We start from the raw sequence: 10,125 nt of genomic DNA on the forward strand, positions 1-10,125 counted from the left end.
AAGTCCCTGCTTCCTTAAGCAAACACTGGTTAGCCTGTTTCCAAAGCCTGGTCAGCGCCAGACACCGTTTCCCACTCTCCATCTCTTCCCATGTGCTTTCCTGTCTTGTGGCCCCTGAGCAGCCTGGACACCCCACTTCCCCAAAGTGGATTCCACACCACTGTCTTGTGTGGGAGCTTTCCCAGCCTGAAATGGCCTGGCCAAGCCATCTATGTGGCTCCTGCTGATTTCTTACTGGACTGGCATGCAATACTGACACCCGTGAAGCTGCGATGAAGCTCTGAACACATCGTGCCATGCTCTCTGCAGCAGAATCAGTTCCTGATCACCTGGTAAAGTGAGACATCTCTCCATGAAGGCTCCCTTCTGGAAGTCCTGAGGACTTTCCAGACATCTGTTAAGGGGAGAAGGATTTTAGAAGCTAATTTATCTCACTGATTCACTGATGGGAGCTCTTTAAAAATACATCTGTTTATTGGCAGCACTTTGTACAAGATATAAAAATCAGTGGCAACTGTCACATTTAAGGGAAAATAAAACAAGCATGTAAATGCTCAAGGAGCCCTTAATGACGGATGTTATTTTCTTTCTAGCAGCCAGCATCGTGATTCCGAAGTCAACCAGACATCCTGGGATGTGGGCAAACCTGAGTCAGAGAAACCTGACTTTCTGCTCCTTTTGGTCCTGCTTCCTAACAGGCCCCTGGGAGACCAGCCCTACGGGGGGAAGTGCTGGAATTTGGCCAGTACCAGCTGCTACGTCAGAAAGACTTAATGCTCACGCACTGTCCCCTGGTCAAGGTCTCAGAAGTGAGGGAGAATTATGGTACCTCAAGGCAATGGCACCCCACTCCAGTACTCTTGCGTGGAAAATCCCATGGGCGGAGGAGCCTGGTAGGTGCAGTCCATGGGGTCGCTAAGAGTCGGATACAACAGAGCGACTTCACTTTCACTTTTCATTTTCATGCATTGGAGAAGGAAATGGCAACCCACTCCAGTGTTCTTGCCTGGAGAATCCCAGGGACGGGGGAGCCTGGTGGGCTGCCGTCTATGGGGTCGCACAGGTCAGACACGACTGAAGTGACTTAGCAGCTTAGCAGCTGCTTTAGAAATAAAGGAACTGGTTCCTTAGGTATCACACAGATCCCCTGGAGAAGGGAAAGGCTACCCACTCCAGTATTTTGGCCCATGTGACATAGGTTGTGACATATGTCACATATGTGACATATGTCACATATGTCACAACCTATGTGTTGTGACAACCTATGTGTGACATAGGTTGAGAAGACTTGGGGACACCCTAAAGAGAGACAGGTGCTGCATTATGACTGCATCACGGTCACTCTAAGTGACTGGCTCTGTTGAGAGGCAGGAGAGATGGACGGGTCCTGAAAGGAGCTCCTTCTCTCCAGATGCCCTTCACTGTGTTTTCAGGGGGCTTCCCTGTTGGCTCACACAGCAAAGAATCCGTCTGCCAATCCAGGAGACACAGGTTCGATCCCTGTGTCGGGCAGATCCCCTGGAGGAGGGCATGGCAACTCCAGTATTCTTGCCTGGGAAATCCCATGGACAGAAGAGCCTGGCAGGCTACAATCCTTGGGGTCACAAAGAATCAGACACAACTGAGTGACTAGGCATGGGTGTTTTCAGGGATTTGGTGGCAAGTTTGAAACTGCAGAGGCTCCCTTGGGCCACCAGGGGCTCCTGTGAGCCTAGGCAAGAATCATCTGTCAATAATAGAAGATCTCAGGGCTGATACCCCGGGGCAGCGTAGGGCTGCCAAGCTATGGTCCGTCTGGCTGCTCCTCTCCAGAACAGCTCTGAATGGTCTGTTTTCTAAATCAGGCCTCATATTCCACTCCATGAGACAGCGCCAGATAGTGTCCAAGTCCAAGGTCACAATAGCATCCTCTGGTAGACTTGGGCAAAAACACGTTACACTCAAGGGCTTCCCAAGTGGCTCGTTGGTAAAGAATCTGCCTGCCAATGCAGGAGACGAGCACACACGGATGCTATGCTCGGGCTGCAACGTGGCTATGAGTTTACTTTCATTTTAATTTTAAAGAATTGGCCATTGGGAGATTTTACGTAAGATTCAGAATCTCTGTTTTTGGAAGATTGTCAGATCTGCTGCCCTAAACCTATATTTCTGCCTTGCAATGTGTGGGTTCGTGCTCAGCTGTTCAGTTGTGTCTGACTCTTTGCGACCGCATGGACTATAGCCCACCACGCTCCTCTGTCCATGGGGATTCTCCAGGCAAGAACATTGGAGTGGGTAACCATGCCTGCCTTCAGGGGATCTTCTCGACCTAGGGATCCAACCCATGTCTCCTGAGGCTCCTGCATTGGCAGGCAGATTCTTAACTTGCAAACATGTAGTCAGAGCTAAGTTGCCAGTGTCCCCCACCTTTTAAAAAAATATATTTATTTGGCTGCCTTGAGTCTTAATTGTGGCATGCAGAATCTTCACTGTGTCATGCGAGATCTTTCCTTATAGGCTCGGTCTTTGCCATGCGCACACTTAGTTGCTCCATGGAGTAAGGGATCTTAGTTTTGTCCCCTGCATTGCAAGGCAGATTCTAATCACTGGACCACCAGGGAAGTCCCCCATCAGTGTCTCCTTCAGACTGCTCCTGAGTCTCATTTTCCATAGTCCTCACCACTCCCTATCATCTTGGACCCAGCCTCCCTCAGTCATCACGTCTCCTGCCCAACCTCTGGAGGTATTTGATTTTGCTCTTGAGAGGCACGTGCTGCTTAAAGAAGTAGACTGTGAGTTAGAACATACAATCTTTTTTAAACATTTATTTTTAATTGCTTTACAATATTGTGTTGGCTTCTGCCATACATCAACATGGATCAGCCATAAGTGTACATATGTCTCCTCCCTCTGGAATCTCCCTCCTACCCTCCACCCCATCCCATCGCTCTAGGTTGTCACAGAGCACTGGCTTTGCATTTCATGTTTCGTACATCAAACTCCCACAGGCTATCTATTTTACATATGGTAATGCATATGTTTCCATGCTACTCTCTCCATACATCCCACCCTGTCCTTCCCCCACTGTGTCCACAAGCCTGCAGAACATGCAACCTTTGCTACACAGTGAGGTCAAGAGCCTTGGGCTTGGCAAAGACTTCATCTGTGACCACATGAGCTGCAGCTTCCATCCACCAATCCTCCAGTTCCTTTCAGCCACCTCCTCCTCACTCCAGAAGGAGGCTGGGTAAAGTTCACTTGCCCATTTCCCTGGACAGGTGTGGGTCAGCACAGTCAGCAAGGCCTGGCTTCAGGACCCTCCAGGGTCTCCCGTGTGGCCTGGTTATCAAGGGCTGCAGGAGGTGCTCCCAGCTTGGTAAATACTAAGTTAGATCTCTCCAACATACACTGGAGAAGTTACACATGTGGCAGTAGCCATCCAATGGGTTTTGTTCAATTGCCAAGTCATGTCTGACTCTTTGTGACCCCATGGACTGTAGCAAGCCAGGCACCCCTGTCCCTCATCATCTCCCGGAGTTTGCCCAAGTTCATGTACATTGAATTGGTGATGCCATCCAACCGTCCTATCCTCTATTGCCCACTTTTCCTTTTGCCTTCAGTCTTTCCCACCATGAGGGTATTTTCCAATGAGTCAGCTATTCACATAAGGTGGCTAAAGTATTGGAGCTTCAGCTTCAGCATCAATCCTTCCAATGAATATTCAAGGATGATTTCCTTTAGGATTGACTGATTTGATCTCTTTGCTGTCCAAGGGACTCTCAAGAGTCTTCTGCTGTACCACAGTTTGAAAACATCAATTCTTCGGCGCTCAGCCTTCTTTATGGTCCAGCTCTCACATCCGTACATGACTACTGGAAAGACCATATCCTTGGCTATACGGACCTTTGTCAGCAAAGCGATGTCTTTGCTTTTTAATACGCTGTCTAGGTTTGTCATAGTTTTCTTGCCAAGAAGCAATCATCTTCTAATTTCATGGCTGCGGTCACCATTCACAGTGATTTTAGAGGCCAAGAAGAGAAAATCTGTCACTGCTTCCACCTTTTACCCTTCTATTTTCAATGAAGTGATGGGATTGGATGAGAATTCATGATCTTAGTTTTTTTTTAATATTGAGCTTTAAGCTGGCTTTTTCACTCTCCTCTTTCATCCTCATGAAGAGGCTCTTCAGTTCCTCTTCACTTTCTGCCATTAAAGTGGTATCATGTGCATATCTGAGGCTGCTGATATTTGTCCCAGCGACCCGATGGGTAGCAGACACTTCACCACCTACAGAATTCCCTTGGTTCACTGCCACCTCGGCTTGTTCTCTGGGCATGTCTCTGAAGCCCTAGAAGAGATGGCATGGGTGGCCATTGGATGGGTGAGTGAAAAGGAGTGGGCTGGGTGGGACCCTGCAATGGCAGAGTCTTCACAGGTCAGTGCCCAAGAGCTTCAGTAAATACTTTGGACAAGAGGCCAAGGATATTCTCTAGGGCCAGGTAGGCAGTGACATATTAAGAGAATCTAGACTCAGGACTTCTCTGGTGGTCCAGTGGCTAAGACTCTGCACTCCCAATGCAGGGGACCCAGGTTCAATTCCTAGTCAGGGAACTAGATCCCACATGCTGCAACGACAACAACAAAAAGATCCTGCGTGCCACAACAAAGATCAAAGATCCCTCGTGCTGCCGCTAAGACCCAGAGCAGCCAAATACATACACTTAAAAATTAATAAAAAAGAGAATTGAGAGTCCTTAGTGTCATTACCTCTTTTCCTTCCTTTCCTGCAAAATTCCAGTTGCAAAAGCATCTCTCTCCTGTGCCCCTGGGGTAAAGAATGCCTCCCAACTGGGAGTCCATGAGATGAGATGGGATGTAGACATGGTTGTCTCAAACTGGGCTCTGCCGACTAGTGACCAGTGAGGGAGCCTGGGTGGGTCTCTGTGCTTCCTCACAAGAATGGGGTGGGTGACCCCCAACTCTCAGAGCTGCCCGCTTACACAGAGCAGGAACACAGGAGAGCATCTTTGCACAATTTACCGCCTCCCTCCTGGTGGGGAGCCATAGGTGCTGGAGGAGTCTGATACTCCGGACCATCTGGGGAGTGGGAGGAGCCTGGCTTCGAGGGAGCGCATTGCCGCACACTGTCCATCTTCTGGGTCCCCACGTCCATGCAGGGACCACCATTCAGCACCTGGTTGAATTTCACATCCCAGTCACGAAGGGGGTGGGAAATGAGAAGATAAGTCCAGACCATTAATTATTAATTACCTTTCTCTGTTTAGAATCCTTGTTCATTGCAGAACACAAAGCAATCTTCTCATACCCTACTAATGCCTTCTCTTCTCTGAGACCAGCAAGCCAGAGTCAAGTGAACAGATGAGGCCTGAGAATTTATGTGAAATTTATGTGAGACCCAAGCTCAGGATGGTGGGGGACACACTGGTGAATGATGTGTCAAAATCAATAGACCCTACAGCCATGTTTTTATTATTCTTTTTCTAAGTATTTCTTTTAAAAATATTTAATTATTCTTATTTTATTTTTATTTTTTGGCCACGCAGCATGTGGGATCTGAGTTCCCTGACCAGGGATTGAACCTGCTGTGCAAAGTCTGTGAGTCATGTCCAGCTCTTTGTGACCCCAAGGACTATAACCCGCCAGGCTCCTCTGTACATGGGGATTCTCCAGGCAAGAATACTGAAATGGGTTCCTATTTCCTACTCCAGGGGATCTTCCCAACCCAGGGATCCGAACTCAGGTCTCTTGCCTTACAGGTGGATTCTTTACCAACTGAGCCACCAGGGAAGCCCATTAAACCTGCAGCCCCCTGCAATGGGAGTGTGGAGTCCCAACCACTGAACCACCAGGAAAGTTCCTCCTCTTTTTAGTCCCAATAAACTGAACCACAGGGAGGGGCAGCCTGACAAAAAGAGGGTTGACTACAAGAGGCTGGGCTTGTAGCTGTTTGCTCCCCAGGTAAGACGTGGGGCAGAGCCAAACCTGCCTCTCCGAGCAGGACATGCAGGATCTTAAGGGATCTCTAATTCAGAAAAAAATAAGGATCATGAGGGCTTCCCAGGTGGTGCTAGTGGTAAAGAACCCACCTGTCAGTGCAGGAGACACAAGATACTCAGGTTCAACCCCTGGGTTGGGAGAAACCCCTGGAGGAGAGCATGGCAACCCACTCTAGTATTCTTGCCTGGAGAATCCCATGGACAGAGGAGCCTGGTGGGCTACAGTCCATGGGGTTGCAAAAAGTCAGACATGATTGAGTACGCATGCACACACACAAAGATTGATGTGGGAGCAATAGATTGAAAGAGGACTTTGGTGATAAAGAAGTAACGGTCAAAGACACAGTCATCTAAGACCTAGAAACACAGATTTCTTTCCAGACACAGCCTCTACTGTTTGTCCTTCTGTGATTTTTCCAGGGCTGGGGCAGAGGATATTGAGGCCATGTCAGCTTGGACAGCAAAGCTTTGGCTACAGGCAGTGCTGACAATCGGCTGTGTCATGACTTTAGTGGAAAGCAGGAAATCATAAGATGCCTCGAGTGATGTCCATTGTGGGAGTGAACGTGTCTCTCTGGGTCTAGAAGGAAAGAGAGGACGTTTGTGCTTCTGTCCAGACAGAATGAGCTGGGGCTTGGTGGGGTCCATGGTTTAAATCATGGCTCAGGTGGTAAAAATTCTGCCTACAGTGAAGGAGTCACAGGAGACATGAGTTCAATATATGGATCTGGAAGTTCCCGTGGAGGAGGACATGGCAACCTGCAACATTTTCTAAGGAGCATTCTCAGAAATCAGAGTAACTGCTGAACAAGAAGACAGGTTTTAGGAGAACCAGAATCCACTGAGCATGTAGATCGATTAATGATAATGTCCTTGCTCGCTTGGAGATGTGGCCACCGGGGAGAGGCAGGATTTTCGAAGCTGGGCTTGCTAAAAGTGCCCACATTTCTCCATTCTTTTATAGACACTGAGATGGATATTTTAATGTTTTAACTGGGTCCCAGGGATGGGAGACACATGCTTTGATCATCAGCAAACAATTCTGCCTTGTGGTTGATACAGATGGAGTCCAGGTCTCGTCCAGGGAGTTGAGTCTAGAATGTCCATGTGGCCAGTCCACTGGTCCACTGGATAGGAGCACCTCTCCTGAGCATTAGTTAATAAGACAGGGGAGGGCTTCCCTGGTGGTCAAGTGGTTAAGACTCAGCCTCCCAATGCAGGAGACACACGTTCAATTCCTGGTCCAGGAAGATCCCACAGGCCTTAGAGCAACTAAGCCCACCTGCCTAGAGTCTGTGTTCCACAACCAGAGAAACCACTCCAATAAGAAGCCTGTGTACCGCAACAAAGAGTAACCCCCACTCTCTGCAATTGGAGAAAGCCCCCACGCAGCAACAAAGACCCAGAACAGCCAAAAATAAATAAATCTTGAAAAATTATATCAAATCTATTTTTAAAAACAATACAAGGAGCAGACTATTTCCAACAGGAGGGCCATCTTGGAAAGAATATTTTTATTTTTTTGGCCATGCTGTGAGGCATGCAGGATCTTAGTTCCCCAACCAGGGATCAAACCCACACCCCTGCACTGGAAGTGTGGATTCTTAACCACTGGATCACCAGGGAATTCCCAGGAGGGCTGTCTTGGAAGCTGAGCAACTGTTGTATTGATGGAGGTCTGGATTCAGGTCCACTCATGCCCTCCTGGGGCTTGGTACAGAGGCTGTTCCTCTGCATGGGGCCTCACTGCTGTGCCAGCCTGGACCACACCCTCTCAAACGGGTCAAGTTCAAACATCATTCCCTCAGATGTTGTTATGAACTTAACTGTGTCCCCTGCTCGCCTCAGTTCATAGGTTCAAGACCTTAACTCCCAGAACTTCAGAATGAGACTGTATTTGGGGATGCGGGCCTTTCAAGAGGTAACAATGTAAGAGGAAGCCATATGGGTGGACCCTAATTCAATATGACTGGGGTCTTTACAGGGCATCCCAGGTGGCTCAGTGCTTAAGAATCTGCCTCAGTGTAGGAGACGAGGGTTCGATCCCTGAGTCAGGAAGATCCCTTGAAGTGGGAAATGGCAACCCACTCCAGTATTCTCTTCTGGGAAATCCCACAGAGAGAGGAGCCTGGCGGGCTACAGTGTATGGGGCTGCAAAGAGTCGGACACAACTAAGCGTGCACACACACAAACACACACAAAAGGGGTCCTTATAAGAAGAGGAGATTAGGACACAGACACAGAGGGAAGATGAAATGAAGACCCGGGGAGAAGGCAGCTGTCTTCAAGCCAACAAGAGAAGCCTCAGAAGAAACCAGCCCTGTTGACACCTGGATCCCAGGCTTCTCACATCCAGCCTTGAGAGAAAATAAGTTCTTGTTGTTTAAACCCCACCCCCAGCCTGTGGTATTTTATCATGACACCCTAGGAAATTAACACAGGTGTCCTGGTTGCACAAGAACCAACTGATTCAATGCAGGCAGCCCAAGGTGGGCACAGGTGACCTCCCCAAGGCCCACCGCCAACACTGTATCGGTAGGATTGATAGGCTGCCCCCTAGAGCTGGGACTTCCGTCTTAGCAAGTCTGGGGACAGGTTGAGCTGCGAAGGGATAGATTTTTGTCACTGTTCCCAGGGCGTATAGGAGGAGCCTAAGGAACAGTGAGGGGACTGTCATCTTATTTTGTGTATGTGTGATCAGTCACATCCAAATCACGAGACCCTATGGACTATAGCCTACTGGCTCCTCTGTCCACGGGATTCTCCAGGCAAGAATACTGGACTGGGTAGCCATCCCTCCTCCAGGGGTCTTCCCAACCCAGTGATCGAACCCTGTGTCTCTTATATCTCCTGCACTGGCAGGCAGATTCTTTACCACTGCGCCACCTGGGAAGCCCCGTCATCTTACTGCTGTGTCTTAAAACTCCTCAGGGTCTTTTACTTGTCTACAGTGCCCAATGAAATACCATTTTATGAGCCAACTCCAGGCAGTTGTTGAGGATTCTGAGGCCTCATTCTGGTTGTGTGGGAAAGGATGTCATGATTGATCAGCAATGTCTGCTCCGGGCAAGCAGAGGAGGCATGACAGAGTGTCCAATCTATCTGCAGCTTCTAGAACATAAGGATCTCAACCTGAGCCAAGGAAAAGTCAGTGTAGCCAAAGAGAGCTGGCTGTGATGATGAAGATCATGCACTTCCAGAACACCTGTTGGCTGTCAATGCCAACCGTTGGATGACAAATAGATGTCACCTCTGGCCAACCTGTTATGGCCACCTGAGCATGAAAATTCATGTCCACGTTCATGTTCGTGGAAAGAGCATAATATTTCAAGCCCCATGTCTGCCACGGATGTGGACTGAAGGAGTGACTGCTTCTTGGATCTTGCTCAGTCTGCAAGGAGAACCTCAGGGTTTCTTTGTGTCACGCTGTCCCAAGGTTGAGGACGAAATGCTGTTCTGGAGTCTGCGGGGTTCTATGAGCCAAGGCATTAGGAGTGAGATCTTTTAGAGGAAGGGTCCAAACCCTTCTGGAGCCTGGCTTCCCTCCCTGGGGCATGCACACCACAGAGGATGCAAGAATGTGGCCCAGAACAGAAGGTTACCTCTTCCCAGAGTGGTGTTGGTGGTGGGCTGTCTTGCTTTATAGTAACACAGAGTTGCATTATGTAGTAGGATAAAATACTTAAAAACTTTAAGTATTTAACTAGGTACTTTAAACTAGGTACTTCCCTGGTGGTCCAGTGGTTATGATTCCACCTTTCAGTGTAGGGGACATGGGTTCAATCCCAGGTCAGGGAACTAGGATCTCACACGCTGGGTGCCAGTGACACCTGCAAGCCACACTACAGAGCCAACTAAGACCCGACACACCCAAAAATAAATATTTTAAAGAAAGCTTTAATAAAAAATACTTCAGGCATAAAAAATACCAAAAGAATCTCAAAATACTTAAAAATTCCCAGAACGGAGTATAAATTACTTGGTAGCGGTGGTTTAGTTGCTCAGTCATGTCCAACTCTTTGCAACCCCAGGGACAGTAGCTCACCAGGCTCCTCTGTCCAGGGGATGTCCCAGGCAAGAATACATACTGAACATGAAATGTGTGCCTTGAGGCCAGTTGTTTACTGAG

The 10,125-nt window shown here is 48.5% G+C and overlaps 1 long non-coding RNA gene and 1 other non-coding gene across 2 annotated transcripts in view; one reads left to right on the forward strand and one right to left on the reverse strand.

The window, feature by feature from the left end:
• LOC104990912 overlaps positions 1–10,125 on the reverse strand; it is a 46,658-nt gene that overhangs the window by 32,447 nt on the left and 4,086 nt on the right. The window lies entirely within an intron of this gene.
• Positions 4,518–4,590, forward strand: TRNAG-CCC. Its single transcript has one exon. It is a non-coding gene; the product is annotated as a tRNA-Gly (tRNA).

Source organism: Bison bison, unplaced genomic scaffold (genome assembly GCF_000754665.1).
Source record: "Bison bison bison isolate TAMUID 2011002044 unplaced genomic scaffold, Bison_UMD1.0 scf7180017864181, whole genome shotgun sequence".
NCBI classification, from domain to species: domain Eukaryota; kingdom Metazoa; phylum Chordata; class Mammalia; order Artiodactyla; family Bovidae; genus Bison; species Bison bison.